At 43.1% G+C, this 27,652-nt stretch overlaps 1 protein-coding gene across 1 annotated transcript in view; it reads left to right on the top strand.

Moving 5' to 3' along the window:
• The window catches only part of ITGB5 (integrin subunit beta 5), a 116,120-nt gene that overhangs the window by 77,313 nt on the left and 11,155 nt on the right, over positions 1–27,652 (top strand). The gene's annotated exons all lie outside the window — the stretch shown is intronic.

Raw genomic sequence — 27,652 nt, 5'->3', positions numbered from 1 at the left:
ACAGCACAGTGGTGCACATCATGCTGGGAAATGCACAACTCTGATTTCTGATCTGTAACATTTGGATCACTATGTCGGGGAGGAAAAAGAACATTCCTATGGTTTTTTAAATAGTCATGATAATCTGTTATTTGCAGTGTCTACTGTATTTTAGTAGTAGCTTTATAGAAAGTCACTTCAAGCTCATGCTGTTTAATCAGTTCCTTGCTATCCCGTGCTCCCGGTCTGTTTGTTGTAGCTTCCTGTTGTCTGTAACCTTATACATAGTTTGTAAACCCTTCAGGACTAGGACCATCTCTTTTGTTATGTTTGTACAGTGTCTAGCACAACAGGGAAGAGCCTCTAACCACAAATGCAGTATAAATAAAGAATAATAATGTTGATGTAAACTCTAAATTACTTCTCCCGCTACCTGACATGGAACTTACTCGTATGAGGAATTAGTGGGCCTGTGGGATCAGGAATTTATAGTCTATCCTGCCCTTTTAAAAAAGTCGAGCGGACTGTGTGGTTTATCAAGCATTTTGCAAATATTAATTAATCCTTGCGACACCCTCCTAATTATTATAACTATTAAATGTATAGTAACAGTTTTACAGGTTGATAACCAGAGGCACAAAGAAGTTAAATGATGTATCTGAGGATCGAACCAGGAATCCTGACTTCTACTTCTGTGTCTGTGTGCTAACCACTAGACCACACTGCCTCTCAAGAGCAGATGCTATGTGAGAAGATACCATATGAGTATGTGGGAATAAAGCACCATGGGTAAAATATGCAAAATCCCTTAAAGGTCCATTTTCAATAGTGACTTAGGAATCCAAGTTAGCAGATTACATGTGTATTTAGCTGCTAACGGGTTAGCTTTGTGTATGATGCAGCAATAGCCACCTACCCAAGGACTTGATCCTTAGAGGTGCTGAGAATCAGCAAATCCTTTGCAGTCTTGGCAATATTTTGTTTTGAGTTTTTTTATTTTATTAAAAAGAGAAGAACTGGAAGTGACCAATACATTTTAAACCAGGTAAAGCAATTTTTTTGTTTTTAAGCAAACTCTTTGATTAGACATCTAACTCCCAGATGCTATAATTCAATTTCTGGTGCCCTAACCCCTGGCTCCATGATGATATTTGTTAACCCAGACCTTCCAGGAGATCCAACAGGAAGGTGCACTGCTTAGGTTGGAATGGTATCCCAGTTATCCCTGGTACCTTGGTTAGGCAATAGAGAGGGGAAGGTGTTTGCCAAACTCTGCAATACCAGCTCTTGGCACTGATATTGTGGGTGGCACTTCTCCCCTGGAGCAGGCACTGTGAGACCAGCATTGAGGCCTGCTATCGTGCTAATTACCACAATCCTAGATACTTTCTATAGACTTATTCATCCATAGTGGTGTGGGTGGTTGTTATTGTATTGAGGTTGCACTAGGAGCCCCGGTCATACATCAAGACCCCATTGTGCTAAGCATTGTACAAACAACAAAAAGTTCCCTGTTCTAAAGACCTTACAATCCAAGTACCATAGTGCAATTCCAATCATTTTAGTGAAGTTAGAACAGGGATAAATTTGGTCCACTGGGTCAAAACCAAACCTGCATTCGATTACAAATCAGAGTCTGCGATGTCAAACATGCCGTTATACATTTTCCAGTGCAGGGCTCCCTCTTAGAAAGGCTTCTTAATTATCCTGGATATAATCTGCCAAACTCCTACTCCCAACTCCAATGACATCTCTTGATAAGCATTTTTGTAGACCTTGCCTTCCCTGCTAACAAGGGTGTGTCTTTTACCTCAAGATAACTGATGTCTGCATGTGAGCTTTCCTGAGAAAAAACACAGTGAAGGCAAGGCACTGTGGGTTGACTGTGAGATAAATTAGGCGAGCTCAATCCTAGGCGGGGGTATAGGGCTGACCTCACCACGAGCTTGTTTACACTGCCACTTTTGTTGGTATAATATGTCGCGGAGGGATATGAAAAAACCACACCCCTGAGCAACATGAGATACATCAACAGAAGCAACGGTGTGGACAGCGCTATGTCAGGGCGGGGGGAGAGCTTGTCCCACCAACATAGCTACCACCACTCATGGAGGTGGTTTTATTATGTCGACGGGAGAGCTCTCTCCTGTCAGCGTACAGCAGCTATGTGATGAAGTGGGACTGTTCTTAATGTTTTCTCTGAATATTGTGGGGGTGCCTCAGTTTCCCTATGCAGTTCTTAAGTATCTAGGTGGTGGGAAAAGGATGTATGATCATTGCAGAGCCCTAGAGGGCAGGTATGTGCAGGGGTCTGGACACAGAGAATGGCCAACACCCTGTTTCCTGGCCACTGATGGCCTGGCCCTTCCCCCCTGCAAGGTGATAGCTAAAGGGTTGAAAACAAAGAGATCAGGTGGCCTCCTGGCCCGGGAAAGGGACAAAGCCCAGAGGAGGAGGGGCGAGAGAGAGTTTCAGTTTGGGGCTGGCTGGGGACATGGAGTGAAGTGCAGATGTGGTTGTCTGGCTCACTGCCCCCCAAAATGGACCTGGCTGAGGGGTCCTGTTCTCTGTACCTACAAGCTCTGTTTTAGACCATGTTCATGTCATCTAATAAACCTCTGTTTTACTGGCTGGCTAAGAGTTACGTCTGACTGTGAAGTTGGGGTGAAGGACCCTCTGGCTTTCCCAGGACCCCGCCTGGGCGGACTCACTGTGGGAAGTGCACGGAGGGGCAGAGGATGCTGAATGCTCTGAGGTCAGACCCAGGAAGGTGGAAGCTGTGTGAGCTGTTTTCCCTGTAGACAGTCAGCTCACAGAGATGAAACTTCACCAGAGTCCTGCCAGGCTTCGTAGGGAGCAGTCCCAGAGCATCGCCCGGGGACTCCATGACAGGCTACGTGGGCAATCTTACAGGGGTGCAGCTCTGTCCGTACAGCTGTGCCACTGTAAGTTCCCTAGTTCTAGACAAACCCTTAGATTACTTCACAATAAACCTAGAGTGCTTTGTCTTCACTGTGTTTTAAGCCCAGGCTAGCTTATGCACATTAGTTACCCTGAGGTAAAAAAGCATGGCATTTTTAGCAGCGAAAACATAAGCGGTACCAAGCTCTGACATTCCAGATAATTGGCTTCCATTAATACAGACAGGACGGCAGTTCATCTGCCCTATGTTCACAACTCTTCGCTAAAGCAGAATGAACCTTCAGACCAGCAGTCCTCAACCAGGAGTCGGGGGTCAACTGGGGAGCCGCGAGCAGGTTTCAGGGGTTCTACCAAAATAAACCAGAGAGCAGGCCCAGCATTAGACTCACTGGGGCCCAGGGCAGAAAGCCAAATGCCAAGCTCTGCTGCCTGGGACTGAAGCTGAAGCCCAAGCAATTTAGCTTCGCAGGGCCCCCTGTGGCATGGGCCCTGGGCAGTTGCTCTGCTTGCTACCCCTTGGCTTTTAATCTACTGAAAAACAGTTGTGGCACAGGTGCGGGTGCGGGGTGGGGAGCTCAGAAAGAAAAAGATTGAGAACTCCTGCTTCAGACTGTTTTTACCTAAATATTTTAAACATGGGTGTGTAAAGCTAAGCACTTGCACTGAAAGTGAGTCACCTAAATAACAAATGTGTTTATTCCTGACAGCTCTGGGTATCCAATACCTCTGAAAATGAGGCCACTTTTGCTGAGGGACCTAATGTTAGTTTGATCATTAAGTTTCAAAATTTCAGCCTAGAATTCTGGTAGGCTTAAAAAGGAATCATCGCCACTGTAAACATTTTATGTAATAACTTACAGGGTGTGGATTATGAGTTTGGGATTTTTGAGGGGAAAGCAAGAGAGCTTGTTTATACTTTGTGTCTGATGACTCTGATGTTTGGGAGCTTTCCAAAGCAAATTGAAGGCATGTCAGAACGGGACACTGCGCCCTGTGGATGAAAGAGGCATTCATAAGGGAATGACGCCTAAACCACACTTTTAATGTTTTTGTCATGTCAACATTTTTCTCCCCTTTTTTGTTCTTGCAAAAGAGTATAAGCAAAGTCCTAAGGTTAATGCAGTGCATTGAATGGAAAACCTGGAGATAACTGGGAAAGACAAAAAGGCTACTAGAGACATGGGTGTAGAAGTTAAAAATAGGCTTTTGATTTGGACAGAATATTGTTTAAAGTATGCCGAAATGTTATGATTTTGCGGTGGCTGCAGATGCCATGCTATAAAGATGAATCATGCAGCTGTGGAGTAAAATGTGCACGGTCTCTTTAATTGCTGCTACTGGAGTTCATATGTAGCCTATACTTTCACATTATGTGTAATTCTGCAGCAGTTACAGGAGGTTGAAGACAGAGTGCTGAGCAGGAGCACCCAAATGATATGAAATCTTTTGAGGCTCAGTTGAGAGTCACTGTACTGTCGTTCCTAAACTGTCAGAAGACTATTGAGCAATCCCTTGGCGCCAGCTGTTTGGTTAGAGATCACAGCCCAAATCATTAGCAGCAGTTCGAAGGCTCCTGATGTGCCATTCAAACAGTGGTTGCTTATGGTGGTTATAAGGACTAGGGGGAAGGGAGGGCAGTTGGGGCAGGTTGAACTCAAAACACTCTCTGGATCAGATGTTCATTTATTAGGGAGGTTTATAGTACTGTGGGTTTCTCTAGATCTCTCGCTCTCCTGCCCTGAGCTGCAGAACCGCAAATGGCAGCAGGAGCAATGGGAAATGTGGGTTGCAAAGTGGAGATGAGGAGCTAGTTTTAGATCACTGTTGGGGTAGTATATGCTTGGAAGATGCTTTCCTTACTGATTCCTCCTCTAATAGCACCTCTCTTCTCCCCTTCTTCATCATGCAAGCCTGCTGGTTGGTTCAGATAGGGTTCCTCTTGAAGGCTATAGCATAGGAGCTGACATCATAGATCAGACTAAAGGTCCATCTAGTCCAGTGTCCTGTCTCTGACAGTGGCCGGCACCAAAGGCCTCAGAGGAAGGTGCAAGGAACCCTACAGTAGCAGTTATGAGATAATCTACCTCCAGGGACAGTTTCTTCCTTACTCCAAATAGTGAGAGGTTGGCTTATGCTATTCAAAACATAAGGCTTTATATCCATTTCAGAACTCTGGGGATTTTTGTAATGGTTATTATCATCATCACTCTAGCTAGTCTTGTTTCCCTTATAAATGCCCAGCCCTTTTTTGAATCTTCATTAACACTTTGTTGCAATGAGTTCCACAAACTAATCATGCGCTGTATGAAAACTTATTTCCTTTCCCCACTTTTAAAATGTACTTTTAATTCAGTTGAGCTTCAGACATGAATTGCTCTAAAGAAAAATGTTATGAGAATTTTTTTTAGGGATGAAAAAAACACCTACATTGAAAATGGCGACAGCAACTTGTGTTAAGGTAGAAAAAGTACAGTCCAGACAGGACCGAATTGGTTGTGGAATCTGAATTTACTAAACCAAGCATTGCAGTGTTACTTTGTGAAGATCATATACAAAGATAGCTGGTTCCTTCTGTATGGAGAAATATAAAAGCAGCATATAGAAAGTTCCTGTTCTCCTTCATCTGTCTTACATTTTTGTTCAACAAATAAAGATGCAGTACGCTAGATCTGACTTAGGGAAAGTTTCCATTTTTGGAGATCTTGGAATGAACTCTAGCACACTCTAAATTCTGCAGTGCTTTTAAAAATTACCTCTTTTTATTTTTATGTTCTTAATGTATTCATGTTGGATGTATGGATAAATGTGAGAGCAAACCAGTGGCCAAAAAACTTCTAACTTCTCCTGCATGCTAATGTAATATCATGTGGCCTTGTGGATAAAATACATGTCTTTATATTTTAAAAGTATGGAGTTGAGTTCCTGTTAAGACAGCAAGTCTTATACTGTGGTCTGTGGCAGTTGCTAGAGAGATAGCTACTCCTAATGATTCTGGCTCCTCCATCTTGTTTCCAGCTGCTAAATTTCATTGAGTCAGCTAAAATACATTAAATACTTTTCCATGTAAGCAATGGCTGTGTTTGCCAGAGGGATGTTGTGCAAGTGCAAAGGCAGGAGGATGTGTCCACTTGAGGATCTCTCTATTAAGTTGTGGTTCACACTGTGAGAGAGCTTGAGAGCCCTTCTATTCAGGCTACACGTTTTCCTAAAGTTCTTTAGAGACCCTGGGGGTTTTCACCTTCCTCTGAAGCATGGGACATGGGTCACTTGCAGCTTTAAACTAGTGTAAATGGCGGATTCTCTGTAACCTGAAGTCTTTTAAATCATGATTTGAGGATTTCAGTAACTAAGCCAGAGGTTATGGGACTATTACAGGAGTGAGTGAGCAAGGTTCTGTGGCCTGCAATGTGCAGGAGGTCAGACTAGATGATCATGATGGTCCCTTCTGGACTTAGTCCATAAATCTGTGAGTTTATATGGCCTTAATTCAGCTACACAATTCCATCTTATGTTAATTTTTATTGCTGATAAAACCCAGCAACCAAAACCCTGATTCAAAGCATTTAATATAGTAAAACAAATCAAAAACAATTTAGCTGAATAAGGACAAAAAATAGATTAGGAAACCAATTAAGTTAAACAAAACCCCATTGAGACTTCTTCTGTCCTAATCTTGGATTCATAGACTACATACACGTAAACTCTGAATGAAGGAATGAGGGGCTCTGTGTCTTCTTTGACCATTTAAAAGGCTAACCCCATGCATCAGCTTTTATAGGTATTACATCTTTGTATGCTTAAGCTGTATTTTTCCCCCCTGATTCATGAATGTTTTGGCTCCACATATTTGATGAGAAAGTGAGCCAAACTTGGGGCCTACTAACCCTGTCTTGTTCTCTTGCTGATTGAGTTAGAACCATTAGGCTGAGCATGTTCCATTTACTGTTGTCAACCTGATTAGTGTAAGGAAATGTAAGGTTGAGGTCAACTGGAGCAGACAGGTCTTGCCAATGTAATGAGGACTGATTTGAACAGTAGTAAGCAGCAGCCAGTTGTTAGTTTCACTCATAGTGAGGTAACTCTTGCTATTGTAGCAGGTTTAATTGTGGGTCCTGTTTGACCATGCATCTGGGCTGATCTGTCTGCAGAACAACACTCCAATCTCAAATCAGGTGCAGCTGCCATTTACTCTGTAGCCCTTTTTCATGTGTGTTTTTCTAGTAGAGACTGACTTTCATTTTAAATAAGTACAAACCAGGATTGCCTCTGTCTTTGGCAAACATCCTAGATATAGGCTTAATTTCATTGATCACTGAAATGCAGCTACATCAGGGGTGGGAAGCAGCAGCTGTCTGTTATGACACTTCGATCTGGGGCAGTTCATCAGATTTGTCACCTAAAAAGAATAGTTCAGATGTGGAAATCTCCCTCGCATTCTCTGCAGTGAAGACCGATGCAAAGAATTAGCAACTTCTCCACAATAGCCTTATTTTCCTGGAGTGCTCCTTTAACACCTCGATTGCCCAGTGGCCCCACTGGTTGTTTGGCAGGCTCCTGCTTCTGATGTGCTTAAAAACATTTTTGCTTTTAGTTTTTGAGTCCTTTGCTAGTTGCTCTTCAAATTCTTTTTTTGGCCTGCCCAATTATACTTTTACACCCGATTTGCCAGAGTTTATGTTCCTCTCTATTTTCCTCATTAGTATTTGACTTCCAATTTATAAAGGATGCATTTTTGCCTCTAACTGCTTCTTTTTCTTTGTTGTTTAGCCACAGAGGCACTTTTTTTGGTCCTCTAACGGTTTTTTAATTTGGGGTATACATTTAATTTGAGCTATTATGGTGTTCTTAAAAAGTTTCCATGAAGCTAGCAGGCATTTCACTTTTGTGACTTTACCTTTTAATTTTCTTTTAACTAGATTCCTCATTTTTGTATAGTTCCCCTTTCTGAAGTTAAATGCTACTTTGGTGGGTTTCTTTGGTATTGTCTCCCCACAAGGATGTCAAGTTTAATTATATTACAAGTCTTGCTCTTACGACAGCAAATTCTATTCTGATTCATACATGGATTTCCATTCACCAGTCTTAAATACCTGTTGTAGCTGCATAGGTGCACAGATGTGTGTGGGCATTGGGCAATTTCTGAGATTCATTTTTACAACCTTTTTATTTTCTTTCCATACAATAATTCTTACAGGTCCAGTGTACATATGTCAATATGCATATTGTATGAGAGGTACTCTATATGTTCTGTTTAAATTTCTGAGGACACTCAGACTAAGTATGCTCTTTCTATGTTGAGACTTTTAGGGAATGTTTAGAGGTACTCTGTGTTTTGCTTACATTAGTCTTTCTCAAGTACAAGAGCCCTCTTAAAGGTTCACTTCCTCTTTCTCTGACAGTCAAATTTTTCTCAGGTATATCTCTGTTTTCTTCTGTTTTTATTTTTCCTCAATCTGGTTTCTATTCTGTTTATGGTTTACTCCTGGTACGTCTGGTTTCCTCTTGTCAAAAAAAAAAAAAAGGAAAAAAAAGGGATGTACATTCTGGGACACTTCTAACTATTTAAAAGAAAAATATAGATCTAGAAGATGAAAAGGATCAAAACCCATCAGTGCCCAGTCTCCAGCAGTTGCACATAATCGAGCACATGAGGACACCCACATAATTGCAAAGAGCAATCCCTATGTGATGTGTCTGGGCAAAGGCCAAAATAAAGCAGAGAGGTCCCTCCAATATGTCTGGGGGAGAAAGTTGATGAGTATATCCCCAGTCCCCAGTTTAGCAATTGATGGTTCATGTGAACAGGAATGGCAGTAATTAAGCATCTTATCCCATTTGTACCCAGAGGTACCATTGGCATCCATGTAATTGTCCATTTATTTCTTTTATCTTATTAAAGTAGATTCTGCCAACACATTCTGAGTGGGACAGAGAATGCTGAATATTAAGCATTTCATTTCCCTCACATCCAGACTTTGATTGTATTAGATTTAGATCCTCTCCCTGCCTCTGGAATGAATCCTTGGTTCATCCTATTACGGCACTACATGTGGGACAGGCATAGCTAGAGATGGATGGCCCTGCTTTCCTCCTATTCACCTCACCTTCACTGGAAGAATGAGTTCTCAAAATACATGTTTTTAGTGCTAACATATGTGCCTTTTGGGAGGGGAAGAAAACCCAGAAAGCAAAATTTAAGAAAAAATGAAAATTGAGATGGACTTGAACCGAAGATCTGAATCAAGATCCCAGTTCTAAACAGCTCCAAACTTTTTAGGAAAGTCAGTATCAAAGTTAGTGATTTGACCCCATCTCTATTTTTACGTTTTGTATATGTGTTTAAATATAGGGGGAAACTTGAGTCACATGTCAATAGGGATATATTTCTAATTCATTTCTACTTTCCTGAAACATATTATTGCAAAGATCACCCAACATGCAATAGGTTTACAAAACAGTCTCCTCAGATTCAGGAAAATAGCAGTCCTCAGTGGCACAGAATAAAGGCAATTTAAGATTCAGTTGGGGAAAAAAAATTTCTTCCTTTTACCTAGAAAAAATAGATCAGTAGCCTGTTCAGGCTCTCATAACACATATAGAAAGGGGATGGTCTGTGAAATTGAGAAGTGACAAAACTGGTAAAAGGAAAACTATTTTCATGTCCTGTGCAATTAGACTTTGGAACTTACTGCCACAGGATGTTGTTGAGGTCAAGAATTCAGCAAGATGCAAAGTAGGATTGGACATTTTTTTTTGGATAACAAGAATAGCCAGAGTTGTGATAATTGATGCTAACAAAAGAGTATTGGAAAAGATATAGAACCTCATTCTTCCGGACTTAAATCCATCTGTAACTACTGTATTAAGAATTAGGAAGAGAACTTCCTGAGGTGCGGATTATCCTATATCTACCTACCATGGGATTTTCTTGTACCTTCTTCTGAAGCATCTGGTGCTGGCAAGGGTAAGAGAGAGGCACTGGACTGATTGAACTACAGATCTGTTCCAGTTTCGCAATTCTTATGTACCTAACTTCTCTGGCTTCTGTATGTGCCTCTTGTACTGTTTTGGAAAGTCATTAACCATTTATCCTTAAAATAACACTTGTTTTATTAAAATAGTAAGCAAAGAGTCTATCAACGAGAGATATTTTCTTCCCACTAAAATATTTATTAGTTGATATTGAATGTGTTGTTTAAAAATACCATGTTTGGGATTCTCTTCAACAATGTTCCAAAAGAACTACAACCCAAGAGGAAGCTGGAGCAACCCACTGGGTAACATGCTCAAATTTCAGCTTTGGGAAGACCGTTGACAAACATGCTCCATTTTCATTCTCACTGTTTGTAGCTGCTGTAGAGCAAATGAAGTATAGCTTGCACTTCGTCGTAACCCTCTTTGTAGCAGACTGGATCTGCAAGGTGTGTGGATTTATCAACAGAAGAAGATATGGAGACACAACTTAACTGCATAGTGATGAGTGTTGTTCTGTTGTTTGTTGTTGTCATCCCCTAGTAGCACCTCCTGTAGTTAAGGTTGCAAAGCAATCTCTGTTGCAAATCCCATTTTATATGCTCATAACTTTTCAAAACATTCATTTCTTGGATTGAAATGTTTCCTAGTTGGACCACGGAGGAGGTGTAGACTTGTGTGTGTGATGAACATGTAACTGTGATGGTAGATGGGCTACTGTGTGGACACAACTCAACTGTGATTGGTGTAGTTGAGTCAGATGAGTGTGTTACAAAAACATGGTGGCGGTTACAGTGCATTAGAACCTCAACCTGTTTTAGAGCTGTTGCTATTTACTTACTCTTCAACTGAGTGCCTTTCAAGTAGCATTGACCACTCTTCCTTTTGTTGTATATTCAGTGTACACCTCTCAAGGGTGTGTATAATGTGTGTTGCAGCTTCAGCCTAATGTGTGGTAAAGTCTCTTCATCTGTAGGGTGGCATTTATTCCTGATGTAATCAGGCCAATGGTGTCTTGGGATGCTGCTGTCACTCTCTTGGGTTGACTTGGGTTTCTTGGGTTGAATAAAAGAGTGAAGGAAAATGGGTCTGGAGACAACTTTCCAATGATACTTTTTTTTGGGTTTTTTTTTTAATCTGAATAGGGAATTTGAGGTCAAGTCTTTATTGCTGGGGGCACAAAAATCAGCCTTTAGAAAAATTTCATCCATCTGATCTGTCCTTATCTAATTCAAGTATTTTTACTGCACTTATCACTAAGGTAACTGAGTGCATGTTTCCTTTTTCTTCCACCTTTTGCTTTATACTCGTGCTGGGCAGAATTTTTTGGCTGGTACTCTTTTGCCGCAAAATGCAGTTGGGTTAATTGAAATGTTTTGTGAATTCATAATGATTTTGCCAAACTGGTTTGGGGGGGGGGGAGGGGGATTTGAAAAAAATCAAACTTTTTGATTCAAAGTGACCTATCATTTTTCAAATTTATTTCAATTTTATAAAAAAAATTAAAAAGCTCAAAAATGAAACATTAGTTTTGGGTTGAACAAAACATTTTGGTTGATCCAAAATTAATTTTTTTAACTGCTAATGAACCGAAAAAATCAGGTATTTGCACAACTCTCCTTTATGTCTTTTAGCAGCCATTTAGACTGCAAGTCATGTAGGCCCAAGGGATTCTTGTGGCTGAGCTGAGATCCTGCAGGAGGAGGGCTAGCAGCATAGGGCATCCTGCCTGATTTCGCTGGTGCATGTGCTCTGTGTGGCCTATGACACTTCATAGAGGTTTGCAGCTTCACACAGTAAAGAAAATAAAGGAATATTTCATGACAGAATGTCCACTTTGGGGAATGGTAATCTGTAGATCTTGCACCACCTGGCTAACAGAGACAGTTTGAATAAGGTGCAGTAAAAATCCAGCAGCATTTTCTTGGCTCTTTACATCTCGTCCCTATTTTTGTTTTTCTTTTTCCTGTTTACCCCTTAACCTTTCCTCCTCTGAGTCTGTCTCTGTAAACTTGTTCTCTCTTTCCTCTTGTGCTTTACAGCACTGTGTGTTCCTGTGGCATGCACGTACTCTGGATTGGTAGAATAACAACATAAGGTTTTCTCTCCCTCAGTCGCCCTCTCCCTCTCAGTTTTGCTTCCTCTGTCCCTTGTTTCTATGTAAGTGCGAAGGGACGACTAGAATTAATTTAGCCCAGGGATGTGCAATGCAGCGCTGTACAAATCAGACACCACCCTTTCTCTAGCCCTAGCCTATGTGTTAAATAGAACAAATATGCACCTCCGGGTTTGGCAGCTGCATGCTGCCTGGGGCTCCTCCTCTTTGGTTCACAGCAAAGTGGCTTCAGAAATCAAAATGATTGTGGATTTTTTGTTTTTAACTGAGTCTCATTCTGGGATTGTGCACAGGAAGAAAAAGATTCACGGTTAGCTCTAGGCTGGCATCAGGTTGTCCACGGACCGCTTCGCTGACTGGAGAAGCTTCCCCTGGTTACACAACTGGCAGAGGCCCTGGTGCAGCCATCGAGAGGTGGACAATAAGCTTCCCCAAATGTGGCTGTGCAGGGTACATTCAAACAGCAACCTGTGTTCTAGGAAGAGCATGGACTCCTTGCTCTTGCTCTCCCTTCAATAACAGGACTTGGAAAGGAGACTGGGCAGATGACAGGACCAAGGCCCCATACTCACCTCTCACATTGGCTCATATACCTGGTCATCTGCTCGACTGCATCCAGGCATTACAAAAGCTCAAACTTGTGACCAGCTGCCCCATAACCACAGGCCTCTGTGAAAAGACTAAAATGTTCCAGTGAGTTTGGCCTGTACCAGACCTGGAAGTACCACAAGAGGCCTTTCCCCCAGGATTTCCAGCTGGAAACAGAAGCACTGGGAATCTCACAGGCCTGTTCTCCAGAGATTAATGGGTATTGAATTAAATGAATGAGGAAGCACTAAATATTAAATATGAAGAAATGCTTAAATTGGTGAGAATGATAAATATTTGCAGCCCAACTTTGCAGAACTCAGAAGCTTGGGGAACTAACCAAACTGAACCCTGAGAGGCCCTTCTGTCACAAATTCACTTTGTATCCTTTGGCAATACAGCCTGCTACCTCCCTTGCCTCGCTCCCTGCAACTGTACACTGAAATGACAGCTTAAGGGATTTTTCTCCACTAACCCTCCTACCCTCCGTTTTAGTATGGCGCCCACGCATTCAGCCATCTCGTAAGTTTCCAGCTTTCCATCCTTTGTTCCAAGGGTCTTTTTACATATCTGGAATGCCAGCTAGCAACTCCCAGCTTCCTTCCCCAGCAGAGTGGCAGTAACTTGGCAGTCAGTCCAGCAACAGAGTGGGTCAAGGTCAGCTTTATCTGACTTCTAAGAATTACGGGTCGACAACCCAGCCAGCAGCTTGGCTGAGGGCTAGCCCTGAAAACAGACAGTACAATTACTCAAATGCTGCTTTACTAGCACATGGTTTTATTTTCCTGTGCTTCGTGTGGAGAGTTTAATGGGACTCACTAACCCAAAATTGTCACAATATGGTTTTTTTCCTTTTTTCCTTCGAGATCTTTTCCTTTAACATCTGATAAATGTCATGCGGTCACTGGATTTGCTAGAGGTATCGTCTTTCTGATGAAATGTAAACCTTACAGTCCTAGGACACCGCCTATGTTACCTTTTCTCAAAAACAGGGTATTTCTACTCCTCTGGTGATTATATTTTGCCCGTGTAAACTCCCTGCAGTTTCAGATGAGTCCAGGAGTCTTTACTTTCTGGCCAAAGTTAATGTGCTGTATAGCTGCATTCTGTTAAACAGTTGCCATGTTTCACCCCAGAAGTGACTGCATTGTTGTGGTGGGAAAAATTAATCTTGGATATAGTTTTGTATGTTAGGTTATAAAGTGCTTAGGTCTCCTTTCAGGTTAAATGAACTATGCCATAAATATCATAGTTATCATTGCTTTTGCACAGGATCTCCATTGGGAAATTAATCATTTTTCTGCCCTTGTTTCAATTCATAATTTTTTTTTTAAACTGGTCCTCTGTGTGTCTAGAATAATAACACCTCACCATTGCTCTCTGAGATGGCATCATCTTGCTGTGTGCAACTCAAAACAGAACAGTCGTCGACTGCTTGTTCTTTCCCAAATGGACCAAAGCTTACTTGGCAGGGTTTCCACTCCCTGCACTGAAGGGAAACTTTCCCCTGTTTATCCTTTTTTACCCCATACAGACCCTTATCTGTATAGAAGCCACTTGTAACCCTTCTGAAATCTGGCAGCCTTCCCTAGGAAACCCAGCTGCAGAAAATGCTGCCAGAGCTGCCCCTCTTCCACAGGTGTCCCCCTCTTGTCCTCCAGCAGACCTTTTGCTATCGCTAAGGCATGCTAATGAGGCATTAAACACCATCACGGAATTAAAGAGAAAAGGGGTGAAATACTTGGCCACAGTCCCGATGGAAGCATTCTGTCAATTGGTCTCTGGTTTTTAAAGTGGTGCTGCCCAAGCTGCAGAGTTTGTCTTGTTTTTTGAATGAAAATCTTAACTCGCTCCAAGACCCCTGCCAAACCTTGTGAAGCTTTGCAAACTTGGCCCAGACTCTTGTGTTTATATGAAAATGTGGAACCAGGTGAGTTTCCCGTGGGTTGGGATTTTGCACAGAAAGAATCTCTCTGTTCTAGGGATGATTCCTCGTAATGAAGTCCAGCCAAGGGGCATTAAGTGCCTGTGCCTTGTGAGAACACTGTTCCTCCTACCTTTTTTTTTTTTTTTTAAAGATGGGCTTGAGCCACAAAGTTTGGACCCCCCAGTTCAGGGATGTTGGGATCTGGAGTCTTGTTTTGGAATTGCTTCTTCTTTTGACTCAAGAATGGGACCGAGAACTACCCCTTTCCATGCACGCTCAAGCTAACCCGTTTAACAGCATCACTGATGGCCCTGCATTGCTGCATCTCTGCTGTGCCAGCTTTCCGTGGCTGTGCCATGATGTTCCATTGCCAGTCCAGTCAAACACATGCATTTCCTTCCACCAGGCACGGCATGATAAGTGGTAATGAAAGGGTTAAAACTCTGTAGTCTCTCCCAAGGCCCGCAATCTGTCTTTCCTCTAACTGAGTGTAGGGGAAATTGAGGGATAAGTAAGTGGGGGGAGGAAGTTGAAGGGTCCCCTCCTTTCCCCAGGGGAGAGATTATGACATCCTCAAAAGGGTTAATACTAAAATATTAATGCTTGTGAGCACTTGGATAATGTCTTCCATGTATGGTTCTCTAAGTGCTTTCAAGCTTTAATTTAAGCCCCAAACACACTAGGGTAGGAAACAGGCCAGTAAAGTGAAGCACAAAGACACAGAGTGACTGTCCCAAGATCACACAGTGAGTCAATAGCAGAGCCAGGAATAGAACCCAGGAGTCCTAGCTCCCAGGCCCCTCCACTAAACCTGTCACCAACAGACCACATGTGACTCACATCAAGGCTAGGCTGAGACACTACTCACTTAGCAGCAGATATCCAGTAATGTCAGCTAAAGGCGGGAGACCTGCAAGGTGGTAAGAGTTTATTAAACAAAGGATTTTATTTTAAGAAATCCAGCCTACCTGTCCATTTTGGCCTTCTGCTTATGACGTGCTGCTTGTTAGAATGAACACATATGCTATTTAGTGTTTAAATTTCAGTTGCATATGAGCATAGAGAAATAAAATGGGAACGGTCTGGTGGTAGCTGTTGCAGGAGCTATGGATCCACTGTGCCCTGAGGTAAGTCTTAGCTGGCTTTATGGGACAGCAGTTTCTGAAGCCACGTGTGCTAGGTGAAGTCCTCATTTCCCCTGAAAGTATCCAAACAAGTGAGCAAACTGAGTGAGTGTGTCACTTTCACAGCCACAGGTGTCTGGTAGCTGGGATCTTGAAAACAGTGCAGAATTAGCTGTGTGTCTCTCAATACCCAAATGTGGGACACCTGGGATAAAGACCCCAAAAGAGGGGGGGAGTGACACAAAGCATTCGTGCTGTAAATTTAGAAGGCTGTGGGATTGATTCCTTCAGTGTATTTGACTCTTTACTAATGCCAGGTTCATGGACCTGCATTTCTGATGTAAATAATTTTCAACCATAAAAATGAGGGGACATCATATTTGTGCAGAATGTAGTTAACTTTGGGACTGAAATGAGGGACTTGTCTTGAAATGACAACCACTGAGGGGCTCATCTCCTCTCTGTGCTGCCTCTTGAGATATGATAATCCATTGAAATCAATGCACAAGCAGGATGCCTGGAAGGCATCTGCTAGAAGTTATAATGTACCCGGGGACTCTCTTAATTTCACCAAAGGGCATACCCTACAATTTGCCCTTTAATGCCTTGTTTTTTCAATACTATCTTGTGGCTGAGCACAGATGAGCCAAATTCTCTCTGGTGTAAATGGAAAAAGTCCACTGAAGTCAGGGATCTGTACCCATTTACACCAGCAGAGAATTTTGACCCCCTGACTCTTAATTTGCTGGTTACATAGTAACCTTCATCAAACAAGGAAGTCGCTGTTCCCATTAGTCTCCTTACATGTTCATACCAGCCTTGCTTACATGTTACCTTTGCCAGGCCGTTTTAGAGCAGCAACAGTGTTGTGTGCTTATGAGAGTGAACACTAATACCCTCCTCCTCTTGAAAACTTCCTCTGCTTCTGAGCTTTCCCTGCCTCTCTGACCAATGCAAAACATCTGCCAGAGCGACTGCAGTTACCCAAAGTACAGTGCATGCTAGATGACTTGCGTTGCATAAAACTCAGTTATCTGCACCCTTGGAACTCAGACAAAAGCTAAAGCTTGTGGCTCATCTGAGTCATGGAAATAGTTTAGCAGGAAGTGGTTTCATTTATTTGCCTAAGCAGACACTGTTTCTAACTATAACTCTTTTCTAAACATAGAGGTCTATGTTTTCCAAGTGTTCAAAGTATCTTCTACCCCGCTGCTTCCTTCCCCTTCAAATATTAATCTCCTGGAGTCCCCACGATATATTTATTTACACTTCATAGTCCTAAAGAACTCGTTTCCAGCCTTGACATCAGCTGCTTGTCACTGAAACATCGGCTGGTGGAAAATTAGGCCAGTGAGGTACAAAGGTAGATAAATAGTCAATAAAGACATATGCAAAGTACTACTACAGGTAGACAGAAATGTTGCCAAAAATGATCTGAGGGTTACAGTGGATCACGAATAGAATCTGAGTCCACAGTGTGGTGCTGCTGTGAAAAAGGCAGTTGTCATTCAGGGATGTATTAATAGGAGCATCGTATGTAAGAAAGGGGAGGTAATTCTGCTCTATTTGGCATTGGTGAGGCCTCAGATGGAGTACTGTGTCCAGTTTTGGGCACCACACTTTAAGAAAGATGGGAACAAACTGGAGAAAGTCCAGAGGAGAGCAACAAAAATGACAGAGGTTTAGAAAACCTTACCTGGATAAGCAAAGGTTAAAAAAACTGGGCATGTTTAGTCTTGAGAAAAGAAGACTGAGGTTTTAAAAAACAGGTTGAACAAACACTTGTCAGGGATGGTCTAGGTATATTTAATTCTGCCTCGCTGTGGGGGTAATGGCCTAGAGGAGCTCTTGAGGCCTACATTTCCAGGCCTACATTTCTGTGATTCTATGAAGGACAAAGTCTGTGCATGTACACTATGGTAGCAGTACAGGAGCACACACCTGGATTTGTCAGGAACTAAATTTAGTACCGCCTTTAAAAAACAACAACAACCCTCTTTAATCCACAGTAACGCCAATGCCAGCCCCAAGCATTCAAAAGGAATAAATCAGGCCCCAAAATCATGAAATTGGCTTAAAAATATTAGCTCTTTTAAAAAGTAAATACATTTTGAGTTCATTTTATTTCCTTGTTGGTGTTAGAGCCTTTAGGGCTTTCAAGATTTTCTCCACAACCGAGAGGGCTAGAAACTTACTGTTAATTTATTTTAAGGGAAAGCTGAGATTCTCTCATAATCATGTGACTCCAGGATCTGGGAGAGTGAAGAAACAAGCTTAATATCACGAGACTTGTGGCAAAATCTTGAGAGTTGTCAACATTCATTTGTTCTAGCTACCCGAAGGGTAGGTTTTATGGGGAAAACAATGCTGAGAAATGACGGGTTTGATAGGTGGACAAAATTTCTGGTTAATGGAAGAGACCTGAAACCTTCTCTGAAATCTGACATTGGCGTATCCAGCCATTCTTTACTGAGACATTGGGACTTGCACTTCCTACACACTCCCACATCCCAGGATTTTCTGACAGAGCTTCTCTAGAGAAGCTTCTCTAGAGAAGCTCTGTGGTGTAAGTGGACTCTGAGAGCAACCACCCTACACTATCAAGGCAACTGTAGGTCAGAGCACCCTTTTGACAGAACTTGTTTGGAGGTGATGGGCCTCATGAGGAAGAATGACCAACCTTCCAGATGCTTATTTGAACCCCAAATCTTTTGAGGTCCTGATAATCAATACAGCCATTAAAAAGAACTGAAAGTTCTTCTGGAAGGTGTATACAGTATTATATACAACAGGTGTAACCTCATCTGGAATACCGTGTGCAATTCTGTCCTTCCATATTTAAGAAAGATGAATTCAAATGGGAACAAGTGCAGAGAAGAGCTACTAGGATGAGAGGAAAGGAAAACCTACCTTAGGAGAAGAGACTCCAAGAGCTTGGCTTGTTTAGCCTAACCAAAAGAAGGCTGAGGGGAGATATGATTGCTCTCTATAAATACATCAGAAGGATAAATACCAGCGAGAGAAGGGAGTTATTTAAGTTAAGCACCAATGTTGACACAAAAACAAATGGATATAAACTGGCCATCAACAAGTTTAGGCTTGAAATTAAATGAAGGTTTCTAACCATCAGAGTAGTGAAGTTCTGGAACTGTCTCCCAAGGGTACCAGTGGGGGGCAAAACACCTAACTGTCTTCAAGACTGAGCTTGATAAGTTTGTGGAGGGGAAGGTGTGATGAAACTGCCTACAATGGCATGTAGCCGATCTGCAACTGCAAATATCCCCAAAGGCCGGTGATGGAACACTAGTTGGGAAGAACTCTGAGTTACTACAGAGAATTCCTTCCTAGGTGTCTGGCTGTGGAGTCTTGCTGAAATGCTCAGGGTCCAAATGACTATCATATTTGGAGTCGGGAAGAAATTTTGCCCTAGGTCAAATTGGCAGAAATGATGGGGGGGAGGGGGGTTTGCTTTCCTCTGCAGCAAAGGGCATGGGTCACTTGCAGGTTTAAACTAGTGTAAATGGCAGATTTTCTGTAACTTGAAGTCTTTACATCATGATTTGAGGACTTTACTAGCTCAGCCAGAGGTTATGGGTCTATTATAGGAGCAGGGGGTGAGGTTCTGTGGCCTGCGACTTGCAGGAGGGCAGACTAGATGATCATGATGGTCTCTTCTAGCCTTAAAGTCTATGAGGCCCCCACTGCCTTTTGGAGAATTGTAAATGGTGACAACTAGAGTATGAGGGGGGACCTTACTAGGCATCATGGGATGAAATTAATCAAAGGAAAACATAGGATGGATTTTGGGCGAAAGGTCCTGCAGAGAGGTTCTTGACTGGTGGAATAACGTCGCATGGGAAATGGTGGAAGCTTCTAACATTAAACTGAACAAAGTACAGGGTTTCTTCAGGTATGTTAGCAACAAGAAGAAAGTCAAGGAAAGTGTGGGCCCCTTACTGAATGAGGGAGGCAACCTAGTGACAGAGGATGTGGAAAAAGCTAATGTACTCAATGCTTTTTTTGCTTCTATCTTCACGAACAAGGTCAGCTCCCAGACTACTGCACTGGGCAGCACAGCATGGGGAGGAGATGACCAGCCCTCTGTGGAGAAAGAAGTGGTTCTGGACTATTTAGAAAAGCTGGACGTGCACAAGTCCATGGGGCCGGATGTGTTGCATCCGAGAGTGCTAAAGGAGTTGGCGGATGTGATTGCAGAGCCACTAGCCATTATCTTTGAAAACTCGTGGCGATTGGGGGAAGTCCCGGATGACTGGAAAAAGGCTAATGTAGTGCCCATCTTTAAAAAAGGGAAGAAGGAGGATCCTGGGAACTACAGGCCAGTCAGCCTCACCTCAGTCCCTGGAAAAATCATGGAGCAGGTCCTCAAGGAATCAATTCTGAAGCACTTAGAGGAGAGGAAAGTGATCAGGAACAGTTAGCATGGATTCACCAAGGGCAAGTCATGCCTGACTAATCTAATTGCCTTCTATGACGAGATAAGTGGTTCTGTGGATGAAGGGAAAGCAGCGGACGTGTTGTTCCTTGACTTTAGCAAAGCTTTGACACTGTCTCCCACAGTGTTCTTGCCAGCAAGTTAAAGAAGTATGGGCTGGATGAATGGACTATAAGGTGGATAGAAAGCTGGATTGTCAGGCTCAACGGGTAGTGATCAATGGTTCCATGTCTAGTTGGCAACCGGTATCAAATGGAGTGCCCCAAGGGTTGGTCCTGGGGCCGGTTTTGTGCAATATCTTCATTAATGATCTGGAGGATGATGTGGATTGCACCCTCAGCAAGTTTGCAGATGACACTAAACTGGGAGGAGAGGTAGATACTTTGGAGGGTAGGGATAAGATACAGAGGGACCTAGACAAATTGGAGGATTGGGCCAAAAGAAATCTGATGAGGTTCAACAAGGACAAGTGCAGACTCCTGCACTTAGGATGGAAGAATCCCATGCACCGCTACAGACTAGGGACTGAATGGCTTGGCAGCAGTTCTGCAGAAAAGGACCTAGGGGTTACAGCGGATGAGAAGCTGGATATGAGTCAACAGTGTGCCCTTGTTGCCAAGAAGGCCAATGGCATTTTGGGGTGTATAAGTAGGGGCATTGCCAGCAGATCGAGGGACGTGATCGTTCCTCTCTATTCGACATTGGTGAGGCCTCATCTCGAGTACTGTGTCCAGTTTTGGGCCCCACACTACAAGAAGGATGTGGAAAAATTGGAAAACATCCAGTGGAGGGCAACAAAAATGATTAGGGGACTGGAACACATGAGTTATGAGGAGAGGCTGAGGGAACTGGGATTGTTTAGTCTGCGGAAGAGAAGAACGAGGGGGGATTTGATAGCTGCTTTCAACTACCTGAAAGGGGGTTCCAAAGAGGATGAATCTACACTGTTCTCAGCGGTAGCAGATGACAGAACAAGGAGTAATGGTCTCAAGTTGCAGTGGGGAACATTTAGGTTGGATATTAGGAAAAACTTTTTCACTAGGAGGGTGGTGAAACACTGGAATGCGTTACCTAGGGAGGTGGTGGAATCTCCTTCCTTAGAAGTTTTTAAGATCAGGCTTGACAAAGCCCTGGCTGGGATGATTCAGTTGGGAATTGGTCCTGCTTTGAGCAGGGGGTGGACTAGATGACCTCCTGAGGTCCCTTCCAACCCTGATATTCTATGAGTCTATGATTGTACAGGAAAATCTGATGTAGGGAAGGGAACAATCCTGCACTGGCCTCCATATGCATGTGTGTTTGCATATCCTAGATGACCCAGGAAGTCTTTTTGATCTCTAATATCTGTTAATCTAATTGCTACAACCCCTTCAGGGGTTTCTTGTACAACACAGACACTCCAAGGAAGAACAGCATGTGTTCCTGTGAACACATTACTTTGCAGTCCAAAGCAGCAGCAGCACAGAGAGCCGAGCCTCACCCTGCCAATTCTTCTAATTTGTTCTGTGCTCTTGCCACCCGTGTGAAAAGGAGAAGCCGGGGATGGGGGTGGGGGGGGTGGGGTGGGGGAGCCTTCTGGATGGTCCTTGTTTGCTCATCAAGAATCCCAGAAAGGGGGTGGGTGGGTGAAATGAGGACAAGTAGATGTTATGCCAAATGTTTAAGTAACAGCAGGACACGACTGTGCAACTCAGATCTGAGCATGGCTGAAGTGCAGCACACACAAAGCGGGACTGGCTGGCTTTCAGAATTGCAGAGCACCTGCTTCTTAGACTTTCCTGAGAGCTGTGGGTGCTCAGCATCTTTAAAGATCAGGCCGTACAACTGGCCTCTTTGCTGTATTAGGTGAAGCGTGCTGGGGTTCCCTAAACATCACTGTGCACCTCAGCTCCTATCCAACAAACTGCCTATGCTGTTCTGTTCCCAGTCTCAGATCTCTGACACAGCTTTACAGGAGCTAGTGTTGAATCCTACAGAGATGCAGAATAGGGGCATTTTGACAGGTTACAGACTTTTATTTATCTGGATTTCTCTTTTGACTGCAGTGGGGTTTGGCAAGCACACGGTTCAGCTAGACAGCTTTATTCAGGGATATTTAATGGAGGTTTCCAGTTAATAATCTGTGATGTTTAAGGGCAAATTCAGAGAGAACATTTCATTTCCTAGTCTTATCTGGAGACTTAAAGGGTCTAAGATAATTTAATTTAAGGGATGGAACAGAAGAAAATGTATCTTTTTATGGCTGGAAAATTCAGTTAATCTCTTTGGCTGTACAGACCCGCCCTAGTAGATTACATTCAAAACCAAACCAAACCACACAAAGATTTTTTTAAAAAAATACTGTACACATTAAAACTCTGCACCATGATACTTTATTAGCTTGGAGGTGTATTAAAATACACCTTCTCTCTTAGTCTGAGATTACATTCCCAGTTTGGAAGTGAGACCCTTTCCTGGTGAGCAGTACCATTCCTTGGTTTATATTTAGAGCCGGAGTCCTGGAATACTTCCCCATAGACATTATCTTATGTAAAGTAATAACTCCTTGGACACTCAACATATGTCAGTGAGGCAGATAGGGCTGGAAGCATACACACCTTTCTGCTATGAAATGCAAATACCATGCAGTATTCCAAGGTTTTGGAAATTTTGCTGCAAACCTGAAATCAGGCTCAGGTTCATCGAAATGCTTAGTGAGGCTTGCAAACCAGATCAGCTCCTTTACAGTGAATCTCTCCCTTTGAGCACGTTCTCAAGAGAGCTTGGTGGTTTAATTTGGAATCCTAGTGTCAGCTAGGTTTGCTTTATCATTCAGTCTTGGGCTAGGCTTAGCATTGCCACTGATCCAGGTTTTACCCGGACAGTCCGGTTTTTGGCTTCTGTGTCCGGGTGCCATTTAGGGTTTCCAGGTGCCCAGTTTTCAACCGGAAAGTCCAGTCGAACAGGGGACCTGGCAACCCTAAATGGCAGCTGAACCAAAAGTCCAGTTACTGCAGGGTGGGGAGAGGTGCTGGGTCATTAACCTGTCCCAGCCCCTGTTCTCAGCCGGGGCCGCCTCTTACCTGCAGGCAGGTCCCTTGAGATGGGGGAAGAGACGGAGCAGGGGTGGGCCATTGGGTGGAAGAGGCAGGAAAGGGATGGAACCTGGAGAAGAGGCAGGGCAGGGGGCGGGGGCCACTGGGGTCTGGTTACCAGCAATTAGAAAGGTGGCTACCCTAATGAGGCTGGAGTATTGGACTTGAACAAACAAACAGAAACAAAGACGACAAGTCATCAAAATCCCTGTGGCCTGAAACTGCCAAATCACAGAGCTCTCCGCAAGACCTTCTAGTCCAGAAATATAGGTCTCTCCCTCTTCCTCTAGAGCTAATGGAGACTTTGCTCTGAGGGCTTGTCTACCCCAGGCTCTAGCACTGCCATGCATAGACACCTGCTACGGTGATAGATGGGCTTTTTCCATCACTGTAGTTAATCCACACCATTGAGGCGGTAGCTAGGTCAATGGAAAAATCTTCCATCAACCTAGCAATGTCTGTACCAGGGCTTAGGTTGGCTTAATAATGTCTCTCAGGGGTGTGAATCTTTCACACTCATGAATGATGAAGCTAGGTTGACCTAAGTTTTAGGAGTTGGTCAGGCCTTAGACATATTGGGTATGTCTATACTGCAGTTAAAAACCTGCTGCTGCCCCGTGCCAGCTGACTCAGGCTCATGGGGCTTGGGCTAGGGGGCTATTTAATTGCGGTGTAGACTTCTGGGCTCAGAGTGGAGCCAGTACCAGATGCTTCAGAAAAAGACTCAAGAAGCCCCATGGTAGGCAGATGTGGAATAAGCGGCACCTTGTGAGGGTCTCATCCGAATCCCTAATTGGCTTGAACCTTAGAGAATTCGGTTTTGTATCCCTTCTGAAATGTTTGTTAATGTTCACTATTGTGACTCTCAGTACTATGGTTACCCATATAAATGTCCAGTTCCTCTTTGAATTTCACTAAGTTCTTGATAAGTTTGTTATACAAAAACACGTTTGTTTTACAGTTACCTTGTTCTCTCCCTCCTTATTTTTGTCTGAGAAGGTGGGTGAGGGAATATCTTTTACTGGACCAACTAGTGTTGGTGAGAGAGACAAACTTTCGAGCTTACACGGAGCTCTTCTTCAGGTCTGGGAAACTAACTCAAAGTGTCACTGTTAAATACAAGGTTTGTCTGGCATCCGCTTGTTGAGTCCTATCACAATCCCACATTGTGAACACCCTGGGGCAAGGAATTCCTATTGTTTTATTTTTTAACTACATGTGTGTACAGCACCTTGTACAGAGGGACCCTGATCCTTGATTGGGGCCCCTAGGCTCTACTGTAATACAGCTGATAATAATGAAAGTCCCATGGCAGTCTTACACTGAATGTGTAAGAAAATCATAATTGATGTAGCTGGGCTATGGCAATATATGTACTTGCTAATTTGTGCGTGGGTGTGACCAGTTCTGAAACTCAATGGTCATATGCAAGCAGCCAACTTGCATATGTAAATCAGATATTTACATGCCTAAAATAGACACCCTATTCCATCTGCCCCTCCTGGATTACTGATTACTTATCAATATCAGGTACAGAATGTTGCATCTGGAGAGAGTATGAACATGCGGACACCTTATGGCTTGTACTAGTTTGAAGTAGCGAGTTTGGTCCCAAGCAAATGATGGGGATGAAAAGGGGCTGTGTGAATGCTCCTTATGAGGCGGCTAGTGAAAGAAAAGAAGTTTCTGTATTTCCAGCGCCTGTATTTGTGCTGTAGCACCGCTGCCAACGCAGAAGTCGTGGAAAGCCAGAGAAATCGGAGTGCTTGTGGTGAACAGAAGAATCTGCATATAATTTTTTAGCAATCTTGTCTGAGAAACATGAGACTGTTTCCAGTGGGGAAACTGAAGATGTAATTAATTTGCTGATGAGCATATATGCAAACTGTTTGGCTTTATAAAATATGTATTTGAAAGCGATCTCCTTCTGGGGTTAAGCAGTTAAGAATCCCAGCATTATTTCCAGGGAGCTGATTCATGAAACTGCACACTTGACAACTTGACACTCCACTTACAATAACTGAAAGCCTTTGAGATGATCGACTTTTCAGGCTGTCTCCAAGTCCCACAGCTGCAGTAGGAAGCTTTGCTGGAGGAGAACCACTGTATTGGATTCTCTGTGTATCCATAACGATTGGAACTCTTGTCTAATGCCCACAAACCTGAGGGACTGCTGCCAGATCTCCTGCATTGTTTGATGAGCAAGGTGCTTTGAGTCTATGGAGAGGTATTTTCAGTAACAGGTGCAGCTGCTTCTCCTTTGAGTTGACAAAGGACCATCAATGACAGTGTCTGAGAAACAGGACTGTAACTTATAGTTAGGAGGATAATTTTTTGGCAAATAAATCTGAGGTACTGGATTTATTTGGAGGGTGGGCCGGGCTTATTCTGGTGCATTTCCTCCCTCTGTGTAGTGTAATGTGGGAAAACTCTCCCAAAGAAGGCCTTAGATATTTCCATCTGTTAAAGGAGAGGGGAGGGAGAAATGATGAACTGGCTTATGAAATGGTTAATCCAGTAGCCTTCCACTGCTAGGACCTCGGTTCAAAACCAGTCACATGAAAGACTGAACCCGAGGGATTTGGATTTATCACAAACCACTGCAGAGACTGGTAGGATAGTGGGAGGAGGAAGCATTTGTACAGCAGCTGCCCACTCTGTGCCTGGCTTGGACCAATGCCGTTATTCACTAATTTCCAGCATTGTTTTTAAAAATGCACACAGTGAAGCTATCTGTGGTATTTATCTGGGTGCCCCTCACCTGAGTATCAGAGCACCTGACAATCTAATACATTTGTCCTCCCAACATCCTTGTGCGGTAGGTTGGGAGGGATAGCTCAGTGGTTTGAACATTGGCCTGCTAAATCCAGGGGTTGTGAGTTCAATCCTTGAGGGGGCCATTTAGGGATCGGGGGCAAAAATTGGGGGTTGGTCCTGCTTTGAGCAGGGGGTTGGACTAGATGACCTCCTGAGGTCCCGTCCAACCCTGATATTCTATGATAACCCATCTGAATCTAGCTAGGGATCTGCCTAGAAAAGGTAGCATAGGAAGTGAGCGTCCAGTAGTTCATCAGAGAGCCTGATTATTGCGGCACATACCTTGTTCATTAAACAGGGAAGTGCTGTAAAGAGCACTCTAACAACCTTTGATCGCTCTATAATAAAGCCAAGTCCCACACCTGAGGGACAGAAGGAGCATGGGGAAAGATGGAGAGAGAAAGCTCTTCTTTCTGAGACATGTGAACTAGAGGAGGCCAGGCATAAAACCCAGCAAGGGCTGTTCCATTGATTGCCACGTGGGGTACATTAGGAAAGTCTGATGCTATACTAAGAAGACTGTAGAAAACTGACCACAAACTCTGTTTTTTCTGTATCTGCTTCAGCTTCCGCTGCTTAACTACAGTGAGTATTGAGATTATATTAACTGTACCATAGCTCTCCAGCACCCAGCAGTATGTATCTGTTAAACATCGTCTTCTGTGCAGCTGAGACACAGCCACATCTGGTTTAAAAAGCAATATTCCTAAAGGTGTTGTTTCAGAACCTTTGCCAGCTTTCGGCGGGGAGGGTGGGTGTGAAGAATCAAAGGCTCAGCTGCTCTTTTGCTACTTTTCCGGCCCTTCTGCTTTAAATCACTGTCAGGGTTGGGTTTTCTTTGCTTCCCTCTGTGGTAAACTGGGAGAGCTGGATTTACATTGAAATTCTCAGGCCATTTCGAAAGCCCTCTTCAGATATATAAACAAACGTATCCTTTATTAGCATGTTTCTTTTAGCAGGCTGGAACAATGAAGAACTCTACATGCTGAAAGAACTTAACTTCACCTCTAGCTGTCCTCCGCTTTAAATTATCTGAGGGCTTTTCCCCCTTTTTTTAAACTGATCCAATAACAGCAGAAATCCTAATGCTAAACCAGGGAGTAACAATTCTCCATTTCACTTAACTGGAGTCTTCATGTTGACACGGCAACAAACTTTAGTCTACTGCTGACATTTTTCTTATAAAAATAGAAGATGAAAGAGGAAATCTTCTAGGCACATTCTGCATGGCATTGAAAGCCTAGAATCCACTACAAAAGTGATTTTTCCTCCTGTTGATAATAGCCCACTTACACTTTCATTGAATTGTCTCATTAGAACTGACCCCCCACGTGGTAAGGCAACTCCCATCTTTTTATGTACTGTGTATATATATTCTGCCAACTGTATTTTTCACTCCATGCATCTGATGAAGTGGGTTTTAGCCCATGAAAGCTTGTGCCCAAATAAATGTGTTCGTCTCTAAGGTGCCATAAGTACTTCTCGTCGTTTTTGCTGAAACGTATAGTAATGAGCATAGTAAAGTATATATTGAGCCCTCTGCAGCAGTTAAGAATATTTTACTCCTGCAGTGAGTTGTTGCTGAAAGGTGCTAACAGGGCTTCATTTGCACTTTAATGTCCATCACTGTATAAGTGGGTAATAGAATAGGAGGAGTAACACTTTAAAGGGGACTCTAGG

Source organism: Lepidochelys kempii, chromosome 11 (genome assembly GCF_965140285.1).
Source record: "Lepidochelys kempii isolate rLepKem1 chromosome 11, rLepKem1.hap1, whole genome shotgun sequence".
NCBI classification, from domain to species: Eukaryota; Metazoa; Chordata; order Testudines; family Cheloniidae; genus Lepidochelys; species Lepidochelys kempii.
This window is presented reverse-complemented; position numbering and strand designations above follow the sequence as displayed.